A 26,500-nucleotide genomic window follows, 5' to 3' on the forward strand; every position below is an offset into this window, starting at 1 on the left:
AATTTCAACTGGAACATGTCCCGTGAGTGCTCCACATTTTCTAACTGCATATATATATATATATATATAAATATATATAAATATACATATATATATATATGTAATACATCCAGGAGGGTCCTTCCGGGATCGGCTCCCTCATCAAGTGGTGCGGTACAACGGCGAACCCAAGCCGTCGAATTTTAATTCAAAACTCCACAATTTGCTCAAAGCAAGTGCGCACTCAGGGGTTTAAATCTTTGCAAAAAGTTTTATTCCAAGGTAACGCTACGCGTTTCGCTAAAGGGCTTGATCACACGATCGTGTGATCAAGCCCGAACAGCCAGGAATCCGAACAGCCAAATACAATGCAGTAGGAATCATAATCAGCCCCTAAATGTACAATAAACCCACAAGCAACACTATTACTAACCCCTTAGATCCACCTACCCTCAAATAGCTTTAAGAAACCTTTAAAAAGGATTCACCTGTTTCAACAAACAGCAGAACCTTATCGCGACCTGGATCCTTGAAAACAGACAAAAAATGACATATATAGACTACAAAATAGACAGTAGAGATCCCCATAAGGATGATTATCAAACTGAAATATTTCTCTTGAGTGCTCTTCCAGCCTTAAAATCATGGCCTTTACTTGCCTCTTACAATTGGAAATATTTTATATTGAAACTAAATGTAGAGTTGAGTGCATCTGCATGTTATCATTAGAATGTTAGCTATGTTGCTAGGATAGAATGTTAGCTTTTGATTATAGGAGTTGATCTGTGAGCTGTGAAGCTGTGCTGGAGGTATCTGCCTTGATTCTCTAATAAAGCTATTTGATCTTCATCAAATTGACTGGAAATTGGATCTTTACACTAAAGATCCTAAATTGGAATTTAACAGATTTATCATGAAATGTTGTCTTATTATGTAAAGGTATAATTTATTATTCAATGGTATATTATCTTTTAGGAATGATATAGCGGGTAAAAGAAAATAAAAAATTAAGGTTTTGTCAGGCGCAGATTTGCCGATTGATGGCAGATAAATGAATTGAAATGTTCTTGTGCAATAACATCCCCAATTTTAAAGCTGTGAATATCTGTCTTCTTTTTTACCTGTTGCATTTTAAAAACTGAATTATAAGACTTTAATATTGGAATTATTAATTATCTTACTATGTAAATATGTATTATCTTGTATATTTTTATTGCAATGGTTTTACTTCACAATTGTCTTAATAAACTTAAACTTAAACTATGAGTGTACAATGTGTATTGCAGGAATGAAAATCATAAGGCTGACCTGGGAGTCATTGACCCAGTTAGTAGCCACCTCATATCTATTCCATCTGATGCACTTAAAATATTGTGATGAGAGATTTTAATTGTTGCTTTGAACCTATTGATGCAGAGTTTGGACTGATCAGTGGAGAAGAGGATGTACTATCGGCGATGTCTGCTCTTATTCTACCCCCTGCAAGGAGGTGGTCAGCAGCTGTTATGCAGATGAATGCTTTTGTTCTTAGCAATGGGTTGAGAACGTGCAATGGGAGAACACCCCCGACAAGGATATGAGAGACATGTTTAATTTACAGTGTGCCACTAATCGAATAGATTACACCCTGCTGGATACTGGGCTATGGTCCATAGTGGCAGATATGGAAGTGGTGCAGCAGTCTAACAGTGATTGTAATGCCCTACATCTTACTCTTTGTTAATTGGTGCTTAATGCCTCCTTTTGTGTCAACAAACCATTTGAGAGGAGGCTGGTCCCCTCAAGTAACCACAGAAGGCTGAGGTGGAGTGTCATTGCCTCAATAGGGTCCATCCAAAAGCAGATTTATGTGGCTCTTGCTGAGGCCCTAGAAGCAGTCTTATTGTTGGAGGAAAATTCTTTGACAGCAGCCACATTGGGTGAACTTGATACTATTCATAATTTTATGTTTTGCACATTTGATTATTGTTTTATGGTGGAATCCAGGACCCTCCATAGAATTACAAAGGTAGCTTCTTGGTATAACAAAATTTGTAGAGTGAACCACAAAACTCTCTTTGATGCTATTAGAAGTGGCAAGATAAACCTAGTTAGGGAAGCAAAGGCCTCCTATAAAGCCTCGCTAGGCAAGGCTAAGTGTGCGTACGATGTAGAGAAATAGGATCTCCTCTCTCTGCTGTGAAATCAAGAGATCATCCGTTGTTCTGGCATATCTTGGCCCACAGGACCCCGAAATCAGCCACTCCACTGAACTCTAATATTTCTGTAATAGATTGGGTGAATCACTTTTTGGGGCTGTACGATGGTGGGGAAAAGGATATGGCAAGGAATTGAATCAGTAGTATCGAGAAACCTGCTGCTATGTCAGCAGAGCCTGAACGTGTGAAAAACAAGCTGTGTGGGTAGGTTCCATCTGAACTAGTCATGCGTGATTGCCCATAAATATCTGTGAGGGTGGTCACCAAATCCATAGACTGGATCACCCTAGGGAAAGTACCAGGGCTAGATCAAGTGCCCAGGGACCACTTCATACTTTGCCATGTACTTTAATTGTATCCTGGAAGGCTCACCAATCCCCCCTCCACGTGCGACAGGGCAGAGATGGTACCTATCTATAAGAAGGGCTCACGGTCAATGCCATCCAGCAATCAGTCAATCAGCCTCATTGATAGTTCTGAAAAGTTTTTTTCTGTATACTGCTAGATAAGCTGTGTGAGTGGGTTGATGGTGTAGGACTAATAAGCCCCCTCCAAGCAGGGTTTAGACTGGGAAGCAATAGTATTGATCAAGTATTTTGGCTGCAGGCCATTTATTGGAAGTATCTCTCCTTAGGAGGTGGGCGGCTCTATGTAATCTTCGTTGATCTCTACATTGCCTTTGACCCAAGGGATGCCCTGTGGACGGTCCTAACTGCACAGGGTGCCCCAAGTGACTTAGTTGATGTTATCAGGTGGCTGCAGGTGAGATATAGTAAACACAGTGTGGCTTATTTATGAGCCCTTGCGTCACTTTTGCGCCACTGATGCGTCACATTTGTGACGCACCAGCAGGATAAAAAATGCACCATGTTGCCGCATATTTACAAAGTGACGCATCTAGGTAGATGCATCACTTTGTAAACTACTGCACCACATTATACCTGCGCCAGGGTGGGCGTTTTGACGTAAGTAAGCCTCATAGAAGTGACGCAGTGAAATCTAATAAGATTTCACTTCGCCACTTCTGGGATGCAAATGCATCAAGATCTTAAGCCTGCCTCATGGCAGGCGTAAGACTGATGCAGGCACATTTCACATGGGGCTTGCCCAAGTAAAATGACCCATTGCTGGGGTTGCATCACTTTTATGACACACTCCAGCAATGCGTCATTTTTGCGCCAACAGATAGGTCAGAAATACTGACGTATCTGTAACTCCTTGCGACATGATGCGTCATACTGTAACTATTATCCATCATCGGCATCGCCAGGAGGGCGCAATGAAAAGTGACGCATCGCTGTTTTCTTGCAGCGTTGCGTCACTTTTCCTTAATGAGGCCCAGGGAATTGACCACATCTATTCCAGTCACAAGAGGGCGTACGGCAGTGCTGTGTCCTTGTCCCAACTTTGTTTCTTTTGTACATGAATGACCCAGTAGCCCATTTAGAGAAGTGCATACACAATGCACTGAGTCTGGCAGGCATGAAGATTCCACCCTACTGTTCGTGGGCTACACCCTAATGATATCTCAATTCTCTATGGGCATTCACAATCTCTTAGACCAACTTGGTGTTTTCTGCAAGCAGAGAGGGCTTGAAATCAACTTACAAAAAAACAAGTATATGTTTTTTAACCCTAGCCATACGACTAGCCCAAATCCATCCCTAAATGGTGCCCCACTTGAGAGTGTCCACACATTTACTGTCTTACTCTGACAGAGAATTTTGGTTGGTCAGCCCAGATCCATAAGTGTAAGCTGAAGCTTGAACACTATGCAGGGGGAATCTTGAGGGGGTCTCAAGGGCTCTAGTTTTTTAACCTGTATCCCTGGCCATCTACCTCTTTAACTAGCTAGCAATAGGTGGGTTCTTGTACGGGGGCAACTTTGGGGACATGAGAAGGTCACAGCACTAGAGGTATGTGAGAACAAGTTCATACAATCCTTGGTGAACCTCCCCATTGGTGCCCCACTCCATTCATTGTGGCTGGAGCTGGGCCAAAGGTCTATTACCCATAAAGCAGCTCTCATACCTCTGATGTACTGGAGATGGCTATGGACCTCAATGGACCCAGGATCCCCTGGGTAGGACATATTACGACCCTCCTAGCTAAGATGGAGTGTGTGCATCTGTGGTTTAACTCAGGAGCTTGGACCAATACGACAAAGTCTGCACTCAAGGGGATGTAGTGGTAGTAGTTAGAAGGGGAATCAAGTAGGATAAGAAGTCTGCGCGTCTTGACACTAGCTTTTTGGGAATTCAAGGAATACTTCTGCATGGAAGAGTACAAGGATTCCATTGAACCTCCATGGTCAAGAACCCTGTACATCAAATTTGGCCTTGGGATTCTGCCATTGTGCACTTTCAATGTCAACTTGAGGCCCCATGTCAGTAAACCTAATTTGACCTGCCCTTTTTGTCCTCAGGTTGAGGAATGTATCAACCATGTATTATGTTTCTGCCAGCCATATTCCAATCAGGAAAAAAATGATACTTTCACTTTGTCAGTGTATGGGGATTAGGAACGAAAGGGTTGCCTCCAGAATTTTGTTAATTGTAGTCATATTTTTGTAGCGGGTTGTGGGTTTAGGGGGGAATAGGGCGGATAGTAATTTAATTATAATTAGTTAAATATTTTAATTTTTTATTGGTATTTATTTTGAATTAATTGTTAATTAATTATTAATTTGTAATTATTTAAAATGTAATAGTTAATTAATTTTAAATAATTGATTGATTGATAATTATGTTACTTTTATTATTGTATTTTCTGTAGTGGGTTGTGGGTTTATAGGGGAATAGGGTTGGAAGTAATTTAATTGTAAGTAATTACATTTTTTAAATTATTATTTTTTGACCTAATTTTTAATTAATTTAAAATTGTTAATTAATTTATTGTTAATTGGTAAATAATTTTTATTAGTAGGTAATTATTAATAATAATTAATTTTTATTTGTATTTTTAATTGCTTAATTAATATATTATATACAATTGTTAATTATTTAAATTAATTTGTAATTGGTGTTAATATTTATGTTATTTTTATTTATATATGAAGTATTTACTTTCCCTACTGTTGCACTCACTGGGGTGGGAATATTTTTTTTACCCTCCCACTATCCAGCACTTTCCCTACTTTTGCATTTACTGGAGTGAGAAGAGTAATTTTTACCCCTACGCTATCCAACACTTTCACTACTGTTGCACTCTTTGGAGAGGAAATAGTAATTTTTAACCCTACGCTATCCAATGCTTTCCCTATTGTTGCATTCTCTGCAGTGGGAATAGTAATTTCTACCCTCCTGCTATCCAACGCTTTCCCTACTGTTGGAATCACTGGAGTGGGAATAGTAATTTTTACCCCTACGCTATCCAACACTTTCCCTACTGTTGCGCTCTCTGGAGTGGGAATAGTAATTTCTACCCCTACAGCTGTGCAGTCTTTGTATGAATAAATCACCTGCAAACCCATTCAAGGCGTCCGTGACATCTTTCTGGAATGGAAATTGCTGTTTGTATATATATATATATATATATATATATATATATATATATATATATATATATATATATATATATATATATATATATATATATATATATATATTCTAGTACTCTATCTCACGGAATCCAATCACCAGCCAGGACTCAGATAGATAAACGCGGACCCATTTTTTCGTGCTTCATTATTTATTCAAAATTATTTCGCCACGCATCCGTATGCCGCCATGACGCGTTTCGGTCCGACCTGGACCTTGATCACATGACGCGTTACAACGGACCCAAGCCAAATTTAAAGTGCCCAGTAACCAGTAATTGTAAACAGCTGCAACATTACAGAGATGAAACTGAAAGACAGACTATGCAATGAACACAATGTAAGTGGACCAAACTGCCGATAAAGAAAACAATAACGGTCAGTGAAATGTACAGTTAAAACCACACGTATTTACAGGTAATTTCATAAATGTACACTTTAGTTGATAAAAAAATATATTATATACATAAATCTTAATAAAAAAATATATATATATATACATCTCTTAATAGATTTAGGACATCTTGAGTACTAAGCTCCCTGAGAAGCATTCCTCCCATAATCCTCAATATAAAATCAACTCATAGGTCCTATACTATACAGAGTTCATGCACAGTCTGCAATATGCTGTTTACAATAATATAGCCCAAGTGGGCAAACACTTTCACAAAATTATGGCAAAAGGATCCTATATTAGAAAGATCGATTTATCAGCTGCCTGAAATATGTAGGCGAGAAATTATGTGATAACAAAAACTGTGATTCAGTGAAAAATTACAAATGAAGTTATAACCCAAAGTACTCCATTTGATCACTAAGAAAAACCATTAGTGTGTTGCGTGAATTTAAAAAAGACAATGCAAGAGATCATCTTGTAGCGCAGATGTACATAAGAGAGACGTATATATAGGCCTTATTAGTTGCACTAGATGGAGATTCTCAATAGTGTCAAAAGGTAATTCAATGCAGCAGTTATTAAAATCTTTTACTTCTCGTAAGGCCTGTCATGACATATTATAAGTTTTTACCAAGATCTAGAGACATCATTCATATGCAGGTGTATAAATCCTCTGTGGTGTTGAGACCGTTCGGGACCTTAGAATTTAATTCCAGAATGTATCTTGTCTCTAACACTCTCAGGGCACTGTCTCTATTGCCTCCCTTGCGGGTTGGAGGTATGCAGTCAATGGCAAAGTACTGTAGCAGAGTGTTATCGCTATTGTGCTTGGCTTCAAAATGCCGGGCTACCGGATAGGTTTGATCCTTGTTATTAATGGCCCTGAGATGTTGCAGGATCCTCATATGTACCGGTAGCTTAGTACTGCCAATATAACGCAACGCGCAAGGGCATTCCAACACGTAAACGACGTATTCAGTTTTACACGTAATACGTCGCTTGATTTTAGCTGGTTGGGGCAAAAACGGAGTACTATACTCCTTCACATTTTTGGCATTTTTGCAGGCCTTACAGTGGGAGCACTTGAAAAAACCTTTTTGCTTAGAGAGCCAGTTGGACGGGGGTCTGATTTCAGGATTACATCTATCCAAACTGTTTCCCATGGTTCTGGCTTTTCGAAAAGTTATAAGAGGGGTAGGGTTGTCTTTGAGCAAATCATTGCCTATGACAGGGTCTTTCAACAGCAAATCCCAATGCCTTCTGAAGATCTTTCTAATGGCCGCCTGTTGTTTATTGTAGGTTACAATACAACGTACCTTTTTGTTTTCATCGCTGGCCATGGCAAGGGTTTTAGGGGATAAGATACTTTCCCGGCTTAAGGATTCGGTTTTCTTAATCGCTTTATCAATAATCGCCGGTTTGTATCCCCTGAGAAGGAACCGCTCTTTGCAGTTTTTCTGTGCCAGTTTACATTCCTCATTGTCACTGCAAATGCGTTTGATCCGCAGCATCTCCCCATAGGGGATGCTGTTGATCAAATGCTGGGGATGATGGCTTGAGGCATGAAGAATAGAGTTTCCAGCCGTAGGCTTACGGTGGAGTCGGGAACATATTTTGTTATTGTTCACATACACCTCCACATCTAGGAAGATTACAGAATCTTTACTCATATGGGCAGTAAACTGTAAATTCAGCAAGTTGTCATTTAGCCTTTCAATAAACTCCCTAGCTCCTTCTTCTGACCCTCTCCATAAAATGAAGAGGTCGTCAATATACCTCAGCCATAAGGGAACATGTGTTATCAAAGTAGTTTCATGCTCCCTCTTTAGGACCTGCTCCTCCCACCAGCCCATATGGAGGCAGGCGTAGCTGGGGGAGAAGCAGGCCCCCATAGCTACCCCCCTTATTTGTTGGAAAATGGTGTTGTCGAATGAAAAATAATTATGCTCTAAACATATTTTCACCATATCTACCAACATTTTGTTGTGGAGAGAAAAGCATGCAGGTCTACGATTTAGGTAATATTCAATCGCCCGGATCCCATCTTTGTGACTAATGGAAGTGTAAAGGGATGTAACATCCATGGTTATCAAGATTAGATCATCAGACCAATGGATGTCACCAATTTTCCTCAAGAAATCAGAGGTGTCCCTGACATATGATGGGAGTTTGAGCACCCATTCTTGTAGGAAAATGTCCACGTACTTGGAGGTGTTCTCGGTTAAACTACCTATGCCCGATATTATGGGCCTACCAGGCGGCTTTACCATACTCTTATGCACCTTGGGAAGGAAATATATAGAAGGCACCGCAGGGTAATCATTATGCAAAAACAAATATTCATCATTGCTGATTAAACCACTACTTTTCCATGCTAATAGTTTGCCATAATAGTCCAACCAAGATGACTTCATAATTTGAAGGTTGCTGCGCTTATAACATACAACGTCATTAAGTTGGCTGTAAGCCTCTTCCATGTACATAAGTCTAGGCCAAAGGACAATATTGCCCCCCTTGTCAGAATGTTTTATAACAAGTTCTTCCTTGGCTTGTAATTTTTTCATTAGTTCTATGTAGCACCTTTGCTTAATATTCATTTTGGCGCTACATTGGTTGGTGACTCTATACAAATCCTTTAAGTCTGAGGCCACAAGTTCATGAAACCTTTCTAAGTTATCATGCATCATAATAGGCAAAAAAATCGATTTCGGTTTAAATGGAGTTTTAACAGTACAACCAAAATCCATACCTTCTAACCCCAAGACATCAATGGGTTCAGTTTGTTCTTCCTGGAGTTGCTGTAAATCAAAGAATAGGTTCACATCACCAGCTGAAATCAATGGTGGACTAGTAGCATATTGAGGAGTTTTATCACCTTCCTTATTGCCCTTCGTTTTGTGAAATTTTTTCAATTTTAATTTCCGAATAAAGCGGAACACATCCATTCGGGTTTCTGAATAATTAAAATTGCTTTCGGGGCTAAAAGAGAGGCCAAGGGATAGTATTTGACATTCTGCTTTATTTAATTCAATTTCAGATAAATTGATCACAGTGTTGGCAACATTATCAAAATTCATTTGCGGTTCCATCTGCCCTTTGTGTTTTTTTTCTTCTTCTGAGGTTTGCTTTCGCTTGCGCTGCCTGTTGCGCTGTCTTCTGGCCCCCCGCTTGGCATTGGAACGCTTTTTTGCGGCTGTTGTTTCTTCCTGGGTCTTAATTTGTCTCTCCAATCCTGGCAGAGCATGTTTATTTCTTCTGCCCGAGACATAATTAAAATTCCGTCTTTTAGCTGATTAGAAGGGCCAGCTTCCTCCTCATTTTCACTCCCACTAACACCACTTTGCTCTGAAGTGGAGGTGAGCGAGGGTGTGCTATCACTTGCAGTTCCCTGTTTTTTGCGCTGGGTTGCAATATTGCTTTTCTTCTTTGCAGCGCCATACCTTCGGGCAAATGTAAAAACGTTCCCATTTAGGTAATCAAGTTTATCTCGGTTGAATTTGAATGCTTTACGCTTTTTAATTGCGTCCTCATCCTTGCGCAATCTGGTAAGCATGTCCTCTCTCATTTTTTTGATGATTTCAGTTTCCTCAATTGCAGATATTTCCACCTGTAACGTGTCGATTTGAGCTTGCAATTTTACTCTGTCACTAGCTGCGTATTTTACCAGTATTCTAAGCAGCTTCGCCGATGATTCCAAATTGGCATCTGCCCATTCTCCAAGCATGGCAGGGTCAGGGTTCTCATAACTGGGCGCTAGAGTGATCCGCAGCCCTCTGGGAACCCTGCCCACCTCCAAGTAGCGAGTTAATGATTTTTCCTCCCACCACTTGGACTGTTCGGCACGCATCAGTTTCTCCATGCGTCTGAAAAGGTCTCTCGCGCTGTTATTCACTGAGGGTGCAGAAATCTGTTCCTGCACCATCACAGTTGTTCCCCCAGCCGGGGAATCATCAAAAATGTCGATCGCCGCCTCCTCTCGGCTACGTAACGCCTCTGCGGCCATGATGCAGTAATGGGCGATTAAATTACCAGCGGCGGGAGTTTTAAAACAAACTTGTCACTCCACGCCTTGCACTCTCCTAACTGGATAGTCCGACGCGCTCCTGCCTCACCAGATATCTTCAGGTATCACGGATTCAAAGCACTCCGCTCACCTCGATTCCGGCACCATAGGCAGGAACTTCTCCACGGTATCCAGGGGCTTCCAAGCGGCTCGCTCTTCACCAGAGCAATTGAGTACGTCCCGCCGAAACGAGACCAGCTGCTTCCAATGCCACAACGCCACAAACAAGGAGGAGTTATCCGCTCGTGTCAAAGAAAGCAAGTTGACACCAATATTCTAGTACTCTATCTCACGGAATCCAATCACCAGCCAGGACTCAGATAGATAAACGCGGACCCATTTTTTCGTGCTTCATTATTTATTCAAAATTATTTCGCCACGCATCCGTATGCCGCCATGACGCGTTTCGGTCCGACCTGGACCTTGATCACATGACGCGTTACAACGGACCCAAGCCAAATTTAAAGTGCCCAGTAACCAGTAATTGTAAACAGCTGCAACATTACAGAGATGAAACTGAAAGACAGACTATGCAATGAACACAATGTAAGTGGACCAAACTGCCGATAAAGAAAACAATAACGGTCAGTGAAATGTACAGTTAAAACCACACGTATTTACAGGTAATTTCATAAATGTACACTTTAGTTGATAAAAAAATATATTATATACATAAATCTTAATAAAAAAATATATATATATACATATACATATATATAATTATGTTACTTTTATTATTGTATTTTCTGTAGTGGGTTGTGGGTTTATAGGGGAATAGGGTTGGAAGTAATTTAATTGTAAGTAATTACATTTTTTAAATGATTATTTTTTGACCTAATTTTTAATTAATTTAAAATTGTTAATTAATTTATTGTTAATTGGTAAATAATTTGTATTAGTAGGTAATTATTAATAATAATTAATTTTTATTTGTATTTTTAATTGCTTAATTAATATATTATATACAATTGTTAATTATTTAAATTAATTTGTAATTGGTGTTAATATTTATGTTATTTTTATTTATATATGAAGTATTTACTTTCCCTACTGTTGCACTCACTGGGGTGGGAATATTTTTTTTACCCTCCCACTATCCAGCACTTTCCCTACTTTTGCATCTACTGGAGTGAGAATAGTAATTTTTACCCCTACGCTATCCAACACTTTCACTACTGTTGCACTCTTTGGAGAGGAAATAGTAATTTTTAACCCTACGCTATCCAATGCTTTCCCTATTGTTGCATTCTCTGCAGTGGGAATAGTAATTTCTACCCTCCTGCTATCCAACGCTTTCCCTACTGTTGGAATCACTGGAGTGGGAATAGTAATTTTTACCCCTACGCTATCCAACACTTTCCCTACTGTTGCGCTCTCTGGAGTGGGAATAGTAATTTCTACCCCTACAGCTGTGCAGTCTTTGTATGAATAAATCACCTGCAAACCCATTCAAGGCGTCCGTGACATCTTTCTGGAATGGAAATTGCTGTTTGTTTATATATATATATATATATATATATATATATATATATATATATATATATATATATATATATATATATATATATATATATATATATATATATATATATATATATATATATATATATATATATATATATATATATATATATATATTCACAGAAAAAAACATAGGTTATAGTGGATATATAGTTAGGAATTTGCATTTATAAAACCTTGAAAATTCAATGAAAAAACCATTGGTTTTAGGCCATATATAGTTAGGGATTTGCATTTACAAAACCTTATTTTACTCGCATAAAACCATTGAAATTCCATATATAGTTATAAGCGCTAACTATATATCGCGCACCCGCAATCCACTGCTGATGATGTCACATATTACATCATTCATGACATGGTTAGTGACATCACTGATGACATCACTGATGACATCACTGATGACATCTCAAATGACATCACTGATGACATCACTGATGACAACATGCAGTGACTGTATGTTTCTGTAAAGTTAAAATATCTCTTACATATTGAAGAATGAGTGGATATATAAGTGTCTGGATGAAGGATTTAGTAGGTGCATGACTGACTGTATGAGTGAGTGATTAAATGTGTCTCACTGAGTGCATGGGTTAGTGACTAAACTGTCTTAATTTGTGCATCATTATGTCTGTTGTTCTGTAAACTGTTGCATGTGTTGATAAGTAGCTATATGAGTAACTATATGGGTTATTGATTGGTTGCCCAAGTATTTGTATGGGATACTGAGTGTGTGTGTAGGTGGCTGGGAGGTGTATGACTCTGTGCATAGATGTGTGAGCAGTTGATTCACTAGATGTATGGTTTCAAAAGTGCATGTGGAAACAGCTGTATGGGCGGTTGACTGTGTGCATGAGTGCATTGGTGAGTGAATGGATATCTCAGTGCTACATGTCAAAGTAAGTACATATGTAAAACACAGTACATGTGAGAGTTGACATATATAAATAACTGTGCATAAGAGCCAGTGAATGTGTGAGTGGCTGTATGGATCATTGTGAACTTGTATCAGGGATTGTATAATAGAGTAAATATGTGTTAGTATATGTTTGAATAAGTAAAGTTTGTATAACTGTATAGTTGAGGAAATGGAGGTGTGATTGATTCTTTGCATGACTGACTAGGTGTGTGAGTAACTCCATGGATGAGTGACAGTCTGTGAGTGTCTGTTTACACTGATTGTATCTAAGGTTATATTAGAGTCTGAAGAGGTTCATCGTATTATCACATGAATGATATCATCAGTGATGTTATCAGTCATGTCAAATGAGATGTTTTCAGTGATGTCATCAGTGATGTCATTTGAGATGTCATCAGTGATGTCATCAGTGATGTCACTAACCATGTCATGAATGATGTAATATGTGACATCATCAGCAGTGGATTGCGGGTGCGCGATATATAGTTAGCGCTTATAACTATATATGGAATTTCAATGGTTTTATGCGAGTAAAATAAGGTTTTGTAAATGCAAATCCCTAACTATATATGGCCTAAAACCAATGGTTTTTTCATTGAATTTTCAAGGTTTTATAAATGCAAATTCCTAACTATATATCCACTATAACCTATGGTTTTTTCTGTGAATTTCATTGGTTTTTTAATAGCAAATATGAAAAGCTTTAAAATGTCAAGTACGTGATAGATAAAAACATTTTCGTATTTATGCACGCTGATGTGCTTTGAACGCTGCACCCCCCCCCTCCCCTCTTTTGTCTTAGTAGTACTCTCTCTTTGCAGATAGTGAACGGTAGTTAACGCAAGACTTTGCCCCCGTTGTAATCCGTCGTGCCTGCTTGTCTCTCCATTTGATTGATTGTTGTCCAAGCATTTACTGTTTTAGAATTGGTTCTCTTTGGATCATTCTCTATTTACAAACAAGCACAAAGTCGCAATACTCTGTTTAGTCTTTGCAGATAGTGAAAAATCGTGTAAAAAAAATAAAAGTAATCGAGCAAAATCAGTAGGCCACTAATTGGATCTCTTTTTGACCTCGCTAAAATAGAATTATTAGGAACAACGCTTCATGAGAAATACGAAAATAGTGAGATGAACTGAGCTCCACACCATGAGGGCTGCAAGACAGCTCGGCTCCATCACCCATCCCGCACAAAATAACGACAAACCCTATGCAAATATTAAAAATATAGACAACACACCAGCAAAGAAACAGGGTAAAACATTTTATTAAAAAACTATTTACATAACGTTGGTTTATAAGATGATGTCAGTAGTGGACCGATGTGTGAATAGATCGAAAGCAGCACAAGGCTCCAAGATCCGGATGGCAAGCTCCTGGATGTTGGGTGCCATAGTTTAGAGTTCTGAATTTGAGCCTTTTTCAATGCCTGTGCTTTGTTGAATCAAAATGGCGGCTTGACACAAAGCTGACTCAAGCGTTGCTACTGATGCTATGCAGACCAAAACTGGTTTTCAGTTTGTACATTTTTCTAGATTTTTCAATCCAAGTTTGGTTGACTTTGTAGAACGATGGCTTCAAATTTTCAACATACGGTGTGGTGGCGCTGACTGGGAGGGGGCGCTTCGCTCCTGCCCCCTCCCCAAGTAAGATTTTCATACGTGAAAGTACGTTAATGGTTTTGGTCCCTGAGATGCTTCGATGTCACTGCCATTCTCAAATAGCATAAGTTCTGGATGTTGGGTGCCATAGTAAAGAGTTCTGAGCAGTGCTTGTAACACTGTCTGAAGCTTATTTCCACCTACTGCAGCTTCACTATTCTCAAAGTAAGTGAGTGTCGTTTGTGGACCTGACTGCATTAGAAAACAATGTGATATGTTAGCTTCCTAAACAGCTTGACGGAGGCCCCTGAGGGGCGGTGTGATGGCCATGGACTCGGAGAAGACGCTTGGCTCCGACACCCTCCCCAAGTCTTATAGCACTGGTGTAGCCTGAGATCGCCCCCGACATAGGCGGCCGGCTCCCGGGGTCCGGCGGAACTTTTTGCCTTTTGATGACTCTTCAATTCTGGACCTTGTCCCACAATCCGTTTGACCTGAAGACAAGCTGTAGTGGGGCGCCCCTTTACCGTTTTAGTTGCCATTCCGCCCGCTTCTGCTACACTGTGCCTCTTCCGCCATTCAGCTGTTTACCGCCCGCTCTTGCGACTACAGCGTCTCGCTCACCATGTAGTTGAGTTGCTCCCGCTCTTGCGGTTCAGCGATAGGCGGCTGCCACAGGACTCTCAAAATGGCGGCCGGCTCTTCGGTTTTGGGCCTGGTCCACTGAAATGGCCCTGGGACACCTTGGAACTCGGACGCTTCCCTGATAGGGCTTGGGTCCCATTCTCGAAAAGCGTCCCCTCAGCCGTGAAGATTCTACAAAAGTCTTGGGGGCCTCCGACTCCCGCAGGCTTCTGGTGGGGAGCGGCTGCCATGATTGCTCGTGGAATGGCCACGACGGAGCTACGAGATGGTAGTGGTCTCATGCTGACGCCAGCTTTAGTCTGAAACATCCAGAAACACTGTAGACTACCAATTCGATCAGTTCCGGTAGCGCCCCAACATGACCCGGAAGAGAATAACTTGCCCTCCCCTCTTTGACTGATGGTTCTTGTTGCCTGTCCCCTCTGTTGTCATTTAACAGAACTTTTTGGACTGCTGAAAGGGGTTGTGTTCTGAACGCTGGTTGGTGGAGACATTTTGACTATATTCTTGACCTACGTTGTCGCGTAATGCGTTATATGACACGCCGCGTTAGCGCACCCGGAAGTGATCCGAGGCGCGGCGCGCAGCGCGTAACGTAAGCATAACAGGTCATGTGACTTGTTAATAAAACTTTTCATTGGTTCATTTTACTTTTGTTAATTTAATGATGAAAAGCTTGGTCATATGACCTAAAAATTACGCTTTTTATTGTTTTCGAACAATATTTTTTTTTCAAACATATGTTATAATATTCCAGGCTAATGTACTTTCCCGGAAAATTTACAACTGTCTTGCAAGTAAAATATATTCCTTTTTCGAGAAAAAGGGCGTTTCTTCCTTCCATGACGGAGCCGTTGAGTAAAAGAGATTCGGCCTGCTGTCTTAGTCGCCGATACGCCTGATTATCAGATTCTTATCGATCACTTTATGTTGCAGACATGAAAAACACAACTGCCCTTGACCATTTATCTTTACTGCGTTCCTACATATTATACCTTTTATCCGTCATGTAATTGGACTGCTTTATTTCACTTGCCTTTTACTGATTCGAAAACAGTGACTAAAAGTAAAAACTTTACCAATGTAAATACTACTACCGTGTTTTGTTTTAAAAACCTTTATTGTGAAAATGTCAGTATACAAATACGGGCCTATAACCACGTGGGCCGGCCACGGAGCAAACTGAAATCGTATATGATGAGGAGACATTTACACTGTAGAGGAACGTAACGAGCGGGCCATTAGGTTGCAAGAACTAAGGTGTCTAACAGTTGCGGAATCGGTGGACATACATTTTGTAATTAAAATAGGACAGGGCCACTTACAATAACATTTTCTAGATATACATTTGCGGGCAAGGAGTTACGAGTCTCATTTATACCGGCGCCATTTTGGGCGAGGCCGGGCAGGTCCAAGATATAGTCAAAATGTCTCCACCAACCATCGGCCAGACCAGAACCCCTTTCGGCCCTTTATGCTACAAGATGGTGTCTTCCATTCAGAAAATATTGTTGGCAGCATTTTGAAAGGAAACAGAAACAGCCGTTCTCCTAGTGAGTTTCACATTGTTACATTTAGGAAGAATGTTGAAGAGTAGTATGTGGAAAATCTGAAGCCATTTTTCTACAAACTCTCAATCAGACTTGGATGGAAAAAAAACACCTGAAGAATGTACAAACTGAAAACCAATTTTTGTCTGTATAGCATCAACAGTAACGCTTGAGTCAGCTTTGTGTCAAGCCGCCATTTTCATTCACTCAATAGCGTCCCCCTACACACATTCAGGGACCTGGTCGTGTCTTCAGATGAAACGGATTGTAGGAAAAGAAGCAGAAAGGAAAAGGAAAAAAGTTCCGCTGGAGACCACCTTGGGCAATAGTGAAGCTGCAAAAGGTGCAAATAAGCTTCAGACAGTCTTCAACTTACTCTGATTCTTATAATAAACTTCAGATAGTCTTACAAGCACTGCTCAGAACTCTCAACTGAGGCACTCAACATCCAGGACTTGCCATTCGGATCTTGGCGCCTTGTGCTGGTTCCGACCTATTCACACATCGGTCCACTACTGACATCACCTCATAAGCCAACGGGGCACCCCACGCCGACTTTCGGCGCAGCATTGTAGGATGGCCACACCAGTGCGGCAACTTGCTGGACACAACATCGGGGCCATCCAGATCTCGGCGCGTTCGACTCACTGTACCGCAACAGTGACCGCAACTCAGCTGGACACGCCGTCTTTCGGAGCAGCATTGTAGGATGGCCACACCAGTGCGGCAATTTGCTGGACACCACCTCGGTGCCATCCGGATCTCGGCGCGTTCGAGTCACTGTACCGCAACAGTGACCGCAACTCAGCTGGACACGCGGTCTTTCGGCGCAGCATTGTAGGATGGCCACACCAGTGCGGCAATTTGCTGGACACCACCTCGGTGCCATCCGGATCTCGGCGCGTTCGAGTCACTGTACCGCAACAGTGACCGCAACTCAGCTGGACACGCCGTCTTTCGGGGCAGCATTGTAGGATGGCCACACCAGTGCGGCAATTTGCTGGACACCACCTCGGTGCCATCCGGATCTCGGCGCGTTGTGCTGCCTTCGGCCTATTCGCACATCGGTCCGCTACTGACGCCGCCTCACGTGCCAACGGATTTTCTACGCTTTTTGTAGCCCTATGCCGCATAACAGGTCATGTGACTTGTTTATAAAACTTTTCATTGGTTCATTTTACTTTTGGTTTCCTAAAGATGGAAGGCTTGGTCATATGACCTAAAAATAACACTTTTCATTGGTTTAGAACATTTTTTTTTCCCAAACGATGAAAGCCCCACCTTGTTTCTGGATCATTCAGACTGAAGCTGGCGTCAGCATGAGAGCACCACCATCTCGTGGCTCCGTCGTGGTCATTCCGCGAGCAATCATGGCAGCCGCTCCCCACCGGAAGCCTGCGGGAGTCGGGGGCCCCCAAGACTTTTGTAGAATCTTCACGGCTGAGGGGACGCTTTTCGAGAATGGAGCCCAAGCCCTAGCAGACAAGCGTCTGAGTTCCAAGGTGTCCCAGGGCCATTTCAGTGGACCAGGCCCAAAACCGAGGAGCCGTCCGCCATTTTGAGAGCCATGTGGCAGCCGCCTATCGCTGCACTGCAAGAGTGGGAGCAACTCAACAACATGGTGAGCGAGACGCTGTAGCCGCAAGAGCGGGCGCAACTCAGCTAGATGGCCGCCACCTGGGGAGGCCCGTTCACGCCGCCTCCCCCACCCCCGGGCCGCCGCACGCCAATTTTCGGAGCAGCATTGTAGGATACCAAAACCAGTGCGGCAGTTTACTGGACATCACCTGGGTGCCTGTCGTACATGTTGTGTCAGCCATGTGACACTGGACACAGTCCCATCAACATCTCAACGCGTTCTGCTGCCTTGGGACTATTCGCACAACAGACCGCTACTGACGAGGCCTCCCCCCGCACCACCCGGGACGCCCCATGCTGTTTTTCTGTGCTGCATTGTAGGATCCCAAAACCAGTGCGGCACCCAGGCGACATCACCTGGGTGCCGTCCAGAACTCTGCACGTTGTGCTGCCTTGGGACTATTCGCACAAAAGACAGCTTCTAACCATTGTTGCTTTTTGTGTTGAAAAATGTTTAAATGTTTTTAGTTTTTGTTCCGTTCGTTATAGTTAATAGTTAATAAAGTTTTATAATCTTACTTTGTTGGAGTGTTATCTATTTTTTTAAAAACGGGTGAATGGGGCCTTGAATCGGGTTATTGTCATGTGTGGGCTTTGGAAGTGTGCTGCTGCAGGATCGGACATTTCAAACTCAAATGCACGTTCTTTTTCTTACCTTTCCGAAGCATGGAGCGCAATAGCAGGCAGAGAAAGGGTGATGCACGTGTTGAACACTACCTGACCTGGCAAGTTGCTGGCAGTGCCCCCCCGCCCGCTCCTGAAAGAGGGCACACACACACCGCCGCCCCGAGTACTTCACAAATCTTTAAAAGACCATGCGCTTGTTCATGAGGCTTAAATGGTTTATCACCTCTTCTAGAACCCCTGCATCAACCCTCTGACGTTTCCTGGAAAAATTACCATGTAACACAATACCAAACCCTGTCAGCTGAAACCCCCAAGGAATCGTGGGGCATATTATCAAGGGGGTTTATCTCCGCTTTTTTGGCTTTAAAAGCCATGAAAGCGGAGATAAAATTATCTCCCTATTACCAAGCTGTCGCTAACACCAGTTAGTGACAGCTAAAAGGAGATAGCGACCATCTTGGGCCCCGCTTTGCATGTCAGTGATACTTATCACTAATGACATGCAAAGTGGCGTGCCAAGATGTTAGCGACTGGAAACAGTCCCTAACATCGCTATCTTCTATTACCAACTTTTGGAGATATTCGCGCTAAGCGCGAATATCTCCAAAATCTAACACCTGCCCTGAGCAGTTCTTAGCCATGTTATCCAATGGGAGGTGGATAACATGGCTAAGAGCGTTTGCTCGATAATACATGAATATCGCTGACTTTTCTGCGATAATAGCAAGGTTTATCTGCGATAAAAATCGCCGATGTGCGGCGATAATTTTTGTCTCTAAACAAGTTAGAGACAAAAATTATCGCTAGTTGTTCGTAATATGCCCCCGGGTTTTTGCTTGCAGAAATCGGGAGGCGGGAGACTAGCACTGAAATCAGTAGTCACACGCCTGAATCTAACACCTGCCCTGAGCAGTTCTTAGCCATGTTATCCAATGGGAGGTGGATAACATGGCTAAGAGCATTTGCTCGATAATACATGAATATCGCTGACTTTTCTGCGATAATAGCAAGGTTTATCTGCGATAAAAATCGCCGATGTGCGGCGATAATTTTTGTCTCTAAACAAGTTAGAGACAAAAATTATCGCTAGTTGTTCGTAATATGCCCCCGGGTTTTTGCTTGCAGAAATCGGGAGGCGGGAGACTAGCACTGAAATCAGTAGTCACACGCCTGAATCGGGAGGGTTGGCATGTCTGAATTCTCTACAGCTGGGGCCATAAACTACATCCGCAGGGGTAGGTGATAGCCTGGGACCAGCCTGGCATCTAAAATGGCTGCCGTGCACGACAAAATTGTGGCATTGGAAAAAAGGCAAGATGGCGCAGCCGCTGGAAGAGATGTATCAACATATATCAGCCTCCTCAGCCACCCTCAGGAAACATAGGGGATTAGGATACGTCTCCCGCACCCCCTTATACCTAGTAATTTAATTAACGAAGCACAAAATGGCGAATTCCCGTTTCGCTACCAGTTTGCGGCCCAGTTCGCGGCCCGTGAAGCGATTCTACTGTGAAAAATCATTTTTTTTTCTTTTCCCCACGGGACCCTTTAATAACCCCAACAACATTCCTAGGGGGTCAAGAGGGGGATACCTTGCCCCCTTTCATTAAATTCCCCTTTCGTTTTTCACCTCTTCTTCTCTCTCGATCCTACCGAGAGACAAGATGGCGGCCGCTCCGGACTGTCACGCAGCAAAAAAAAAAAACCTCACGCACAGCCGCTGGAAGAGATGTATCAACATATATCAGCCTCCTCAGCCACCCTCAGGAAACATAGGGGATTAGGATACGTCTCCCGCACCCCCTTATACCTAGTAATTTAATTAACGAAGCACAAAATGGCGAATTCCCGTTTCGCTAACAGTTTGCTGCCCAGTTCGCGGCCCGTGAAGCGCTTCTACCGTGAAAAATCATTTTTTTTTTCTTTTCCCCACGGGACCCTTTAATAACCCCAACAACATTCCTAGGGGGTCAAGAGGGGGATACCTTGCCCCCTTTCATTAAATTCCCCTTTCGTTTTTCACCTCTTCTTCTCTCTCGATCCTACCGAGAGACAAGATGGCGGCCGCTCCGGACTGTTTAGAATGTTGACAGACACCGGAGAGCCAATCAGCTTTCTGCGCGCAAAGTTCCGAAACGCGAAAAGTAAGCGGACCGGATCGCTGCCCGGAGCGCTGTTACAGATATATATCTTGATTTAAACGTTAATTTCTCAAAATCCACTAAAGCACATATATTGAGACCTAGCAAAGGCACATCGGGCTAACAGTCCCTACAATTTTGCCAAGTTTCGTGCAAATCCATTCAGCCGTTCGAGCTAAAAGTGAGTCCAACCGCCCTATGGAAAACTCAATGCAAAAAACGCGTTTTGGGACCCCCCTTTTTTCTCAGCCCCCCCTTGACGAAACCCCACCAAATTTTCAGGGGCTGCTCAGAAACAAAATGTGCCATTTTCCTGAAAATTTCAGCCGATTCCGTCCACAAACGCCAAAGTTATTAGACATAGAATTTTCAGAAATCCCATAGGGAATTAATCCTAACTATATATACCTACTGGCGATAGCCAGTAGGTTATATATATATATATATATATATATATATATATATATATATATATATATATATATATATATATATATATATATATATATCCTCACACACTGGTTCCTGCTTCCCCAGCACTACGAGCGCTCAATGTGGGTGCGTCTCCCTACGGCGGAACCTCGCCGTTCCATATGATACACTCCTCCGTTTTTGGCGAAAGAAATGGGCGCACACTCACTGCCTTCCACAATTGATTTATTCACAGCTTTTGCACAGCTTGGAAACAACAAAGATCAACGCGTTTCAGTGCTCCTGGCACCTTGCTCACGATCACTTGTTTTCATTTTTTTAGCTGAAAAAGCTGATAATGGAACACGCAAGAGCCACAACCCATAAGGACAGAACAAATGCGGTGGCAAAACACATGGAGCACAAGCACAATGCTGACTGGCAAAAACTCAAATTCTTTGGGATAGAAACCATACCAAAGAACATACGGGGAGGAGATCGTGAAAAAATCATGCGCCAAAAAGAATCGCGACACATCCTAAACTTCAGAACCTTACATCCACACGGCCTGAACCAATCGGAGGAGCTGTACATCCACCTCGCGTAAGGAACTACAATGAGTTGGTGAAAATCAAAGAGAGATGAGCGACCCAGGATACATGAAAGAAGAAGAATCAAATGAGGGTGAAAACATACAAACAACCCTTCAAAGGACCTCTGAAAAATTGACTGCTAGTCAAGTATTCCCACTGGAGGGATGTAAACTCAAAACGAACAATATTCATGATGCAATGAATATTCTCAATCGGAACTAGCAGTCTCAACTTCACCAAAGAGACTCTTTTTATGAAAAACTACCATAACCACAATGCCTAGAGTAAAACAGGATGTGAGGTAACATCCATGTCATTGGTTACTTTAAAAGAAGTAAAAAAATGAAAACAAGTGATCGTGAGCAAGGTGCCAGGAGCACTGAAACGCGTTGATCTTTGTTGTTTCCAAGCTGTGCAAAAGCTGTGAATAAATCAATTGTGGAAGGCAGTGAGTGTGCGCCCATTTCTTTCGCCAAAAACGGAGGAGTGTATCATATATATATATATATATATATATATATGTTTCCATTTTTTTTTTTATTATATTAATTATCTATTAGTTTTGATGTTATTTAAGTATTTTAAGTATTTTTAAGTTAGTTACATTTATTATTTTATTATTTTTAAATTACTTTTAACTATTTAAAAAAGTCGATATTTTGACTGTCTATATTTTTAACATTGATATTTTTGATTCAATATTTTGGTACTTACCTGTATGGAGATAGGAAGTCGATATTTTGGCATTCTATATTTTTTACTTGATATTTTGGTATCTAGATATTTTTGACATCGATATTGTTTCAGTGATCCGTTCCCGCCACACCAGGACAGCCGGGAACAGCAGTGGAGGGAGGGCAAGCAGCCGCAGCAAGTATATTGCCTACAGTAGCAACTCTTTTGGCGCAATTGGCTGCTCCCACTGTGGAGAACCCGACCGGCGGTGCGACGGTTGCACCATGGGCTTCGCCGACAGGCACAGGGGGGGTGCTTGGTGAGTTGAGTAAACAGGTGGCCCTCTTGGGCGAAGCGCAGGAGAAAGATTTGAACACACCCCTCCAGGTGGTGGTTCAAGCGGTCCCCGCTCTACCAGCAACAACAGGGTCCACTGCAGGTAAGGCAGTGGAGTGCTCAGGCAAGGAAGTAGATATAGGGGGTGCAGCAATTGGGGGTCATGATTCTGTGTTATCCAAGCGTGGTAAGTTGGCGGCACATGTTACGCTGGAAACAAGAGAGAAGATTTGGAAGGGGGAATTTGTTGATATATTCTCCTTAATTAGATCAAAGAGGAGAGAGGTAGAGTCTAAGGATAAGGACAGGAAAGAAGGCTCCTTCAGAGATAGGAAATTAAGGGTAGAAGAGTCAATCACTAACCTGTTGTCTGGTTTCAATGTTTTTTCCAATGTAATGTTTGAAAAGAAGCCGGAATTGGCGATTCCCCTGATATGTTACGCGAATAAGATTTTGAAGGTGCAGACAATGTATGGTGGAGTAGCTTGATTGGATTATGATAGGGACTTTAGATGGGCCAAGGTAGACGACCCTGACATTGGGCTGGGACCAGACAGAGTTAAATGTATGGTTTGAGAGCGTCAATAATAAAGCGCCCATGAAAAAAGCCCTTTCGGACTTCCCAAGGGGGCACAGGGGAGAAGAGAGGAACGTGTTGGGCTTTTAACAGAAAGAATTGTACCTGGCCCACAGGGGCATGTAAGTTCAAACATGCATGTGCATATTACGGCCACCCTTCCCACCCCGAGTTTAAATGTATCAAGAAGTCAAAAGAAAAAAGGGAGGGAATGCAATCCACCTCCTCAACAGTAAGCTACCCACCCCAGTTGATTTAGGGAGGCTGATTTTCTGGCTGAACCAGTACCCTGACAGGAAGGCAGCCAGGACGTTGTATGAAGGGGTTTCCACAGGCTTCCGCATTCCAGCACAGGGTGTGCCCCTAGTGGACTATTGCAATAATCTATTGTCAGCGCGCATGCCCCCTAAGGTAGTGTCACAGAAGGTTGATAAAGAAAGGATGCTGGGGCGGGAGGCTGGCCCGTTCACTGCTCCCCCATTGCCAAGATTTGTGTGTTCACCTCTGGGTGGTTCCAAAAAAAGGAGCCAGGCCAGTTCAGGATGATTCATAACTTATCAGCACCAGGGGAGGTGTCAGTGAATGATGCCAGGGATCCGTCCCTGTGCTCAGTGACGTATTCTTCTTTTGACACAGCACTTCGTAGACTGCGCGAGGCCCAGCGCCTTCATGGCAAAGACTGGCATTGAGTCCGCTTTTTGGCTCTTGCCGGTGCACCCCAACGATTATCATTTGTTTGGTTTTCAACTGAACTCCCAGTTTTATTAAGACAAGTGTATGCCAATGGGTCATGCAAATACTTTGAGATGTTCAGCTCTATGCTGCAGTGGGTGTTTGTCTTCAGAACAAGGCACAGGGACTTAGTACAATACTTAGATGACTTTATGATCCTGGGCCCCCAGCATCGGGAGCTTGTGGCCAGGTCTTGAGCAAACTAGTATCTATGTTTGAGAAGCTGGGAGCGAAATTGGCCCCTGGAAAAATGGTAGGTCCGGCTACTAGCATTTCTTTCCTCGGCATTGAGATTAACACAGTGGTGGGCGAATGAAGGTTGCCAGTGGACAAAGTACAGGCTTTCTCGCAAGCAATAGATTCTGCTCTGGCGGGTCCCAAAGTCATGCTGCATCAGCTTCAGGTTTTAGTCAGCCAGTTGAATTTTGCCCTGAGGATCATCCTAATGAGGCGCCTCTTCTCAAGGTCAATTGCACGCGCAGTGATGGGGTTGACAAAAAGCATCACCTCACCTGATTGCAGGTCGATGTAAGGGAGGACCTGACGGTATGGCGGAGTTTCCTGAGTGACTTTAACGGTAAGGTGATTTGGCCAGAGCCGGCAATTTCCAGCACAGACTTGGGTTTGCTCACTGACTCAGCAGGTAACATTGGGTTTGGAGCAGTGTTGGGGTCCCACTGGTGCAGGGGGATTGGCCGGCATCCTGGCATGAGAGCGGCTTGACCAGCCTTTTTGGAACTATTTCCGATTATAGTGGCAGTTGTTATTTGGGTGGAATTTTTCAAGAATAAGGCAGTGATGTTTTAGTCAGACAACATGGCAGTGGTTGAAGCTATCAATAGGCAGGGAGCTACTTGTAAACATGTGTTGAGGCTGTTAAAACATTTAGTTTTGGCTTACTTAAGGCGCAATCTGCTTTTAAAAGCGGCACACATTCCAGGTGTTGAGAATCTCGCTGCTGATGCTTTGTCTCGCTCCAAGTTACAGGATTTTCAAAGGTTTCACCCTCAGGCAGAGGAGAGGATGACTGTGTTCCCGACATCTCTGTGGAAGATTGGAGCCCTTCCCTAGCTGGGCTGGTGGGAGCCTCATTGAGCGAACGCACTAGAAGAACTTACCAACAACAGTTCCCAGCATTCAGGATATTTACTAAGCACTCAGGCCGGGGGGCTCTTTTTTCCACGGGGCACTCTGCAAATTTTGGCTAGCTCAAAGAGATCAGGGGAGGCCGGGCTCTTACGCTAGGGCGCACGTGACGGCAATAGGCTTCTTTGCGAAAATAGCAGGACAGTGCGACCCCTGCGCAGCTTTCGTAGGGAAGAAAGCACTGTCAGGATGGGCTAGGCTGGAAGGGGTCAAAAAAGATAGTCGAAGGCCATTGGATGTAATAACCCTGGGCGACGTTCTGGGGTACTACAGGCGGTATGCACCTCTTATTATGAGAGCATCCTGTTTGGGGCTGCATTTACCTTAGCCTTTTATGGTGCGTTTCGACTAGGGGAGTTGGTAGGGACCTCCAAATCAGATCAAGCAGGGGGGCTCCAGTGGCAGGACGCAAGCTTAGTCCAAGGGGGCCTGGTGGAGGTTTTGAGGAAATCCAAGACAGACCCGTTGGGGAAGGGGGGCCACGATCCGCTTGTCCCCCGCACCGGGGGAGGGGATCTGCCCGGTAGCCAGGATGAAAGCATACTTGGCGATTCGTACATCAGGGGGTGGACAGGCACTGTTCATACATGAACAAGGTGAATGCTTGTCACAGTACCAATTCAGGGCGGTCTTTAAGCGTGCACTGGTGTGTTTGGGCCTGGATGCTATTGAGTATTCATCACACTCATTCAGAATAGGGGCTGCAACGCTTGCAGCAGGTGCCGGCTTACCAGCTGAGGTGGTCAAGAAGGTGGGACGCTGGTCTTCAGCCTGTTTTAAGCGCTATGTGCGGCCCGAATTACTGTAAAGCAACTAATCGATTTATTGCTATGACCATGCTGACGTTTCCATTTCTCTTCCTACTACTAGTCTGTCCTCAAAGGTGATTTGGGAGTTGGGGCACTCGTTTGGGCGGCGCGCCACAGTTCGGCTATGGCAGAAGTGAGTGCAGAAACCACCGGGTTTAAAAAGGGCGTTGTTCCTATGGCAAGGCATGGGCGGCCTGCGAATTCGGCAGTTGCAACACCTGATGTAGGAGACGCGTGAGCACGAGGGACATCAGTCCCCGGATTTGGTGATCCTACATTTGGGTGGAAATGACATGGTGGATTTGGGACGGATGGCTGTCAGGGAAGCCTTATTGACCGAACTTGCCTGGATGGGGAGAGTTTTTCCTAATGCTCGTATTGCATGGTCGTGTATGACACCTCGC

The 26,500-nt window shown here is 43.0% G+C and overlaps 1 protein-coding gene and 1 pseudogene across 2 annotated transcripts in view; one reads left to right on the plus strand and one right to left on the minus strand.

Moving 5' to 3' along the window:
- Nucleotides 1-26,500, minus strand: part of DPP10 (dipeptidyl peptidase like 10) — a 1,575,897-nt gene that overhangs the window by 342,516 nt on the left and 1,206,881 nt on the right. The window lies entirely within an intron of this gene.
- Nucleotides 21,870-23,668, plus strand: LOC147732806 (uncharacterized; annotated as a pseudogene).

This window comes from Lissotriton vulgaris, chromosome 2_1 (genome assembly GCF_964263255.1).
Source record: "Lissotriton vulgaris chromosome 2_1, aLisVul1.2, whole genome shotgun sequence".
Taxonomy (NCBI): domain Eukaryota; kingdom Metazoa; phylum Chordata; class Amphibia; order Caudata; family Salamandridae; genus Lissotriton; species Lissotriton vulgaris.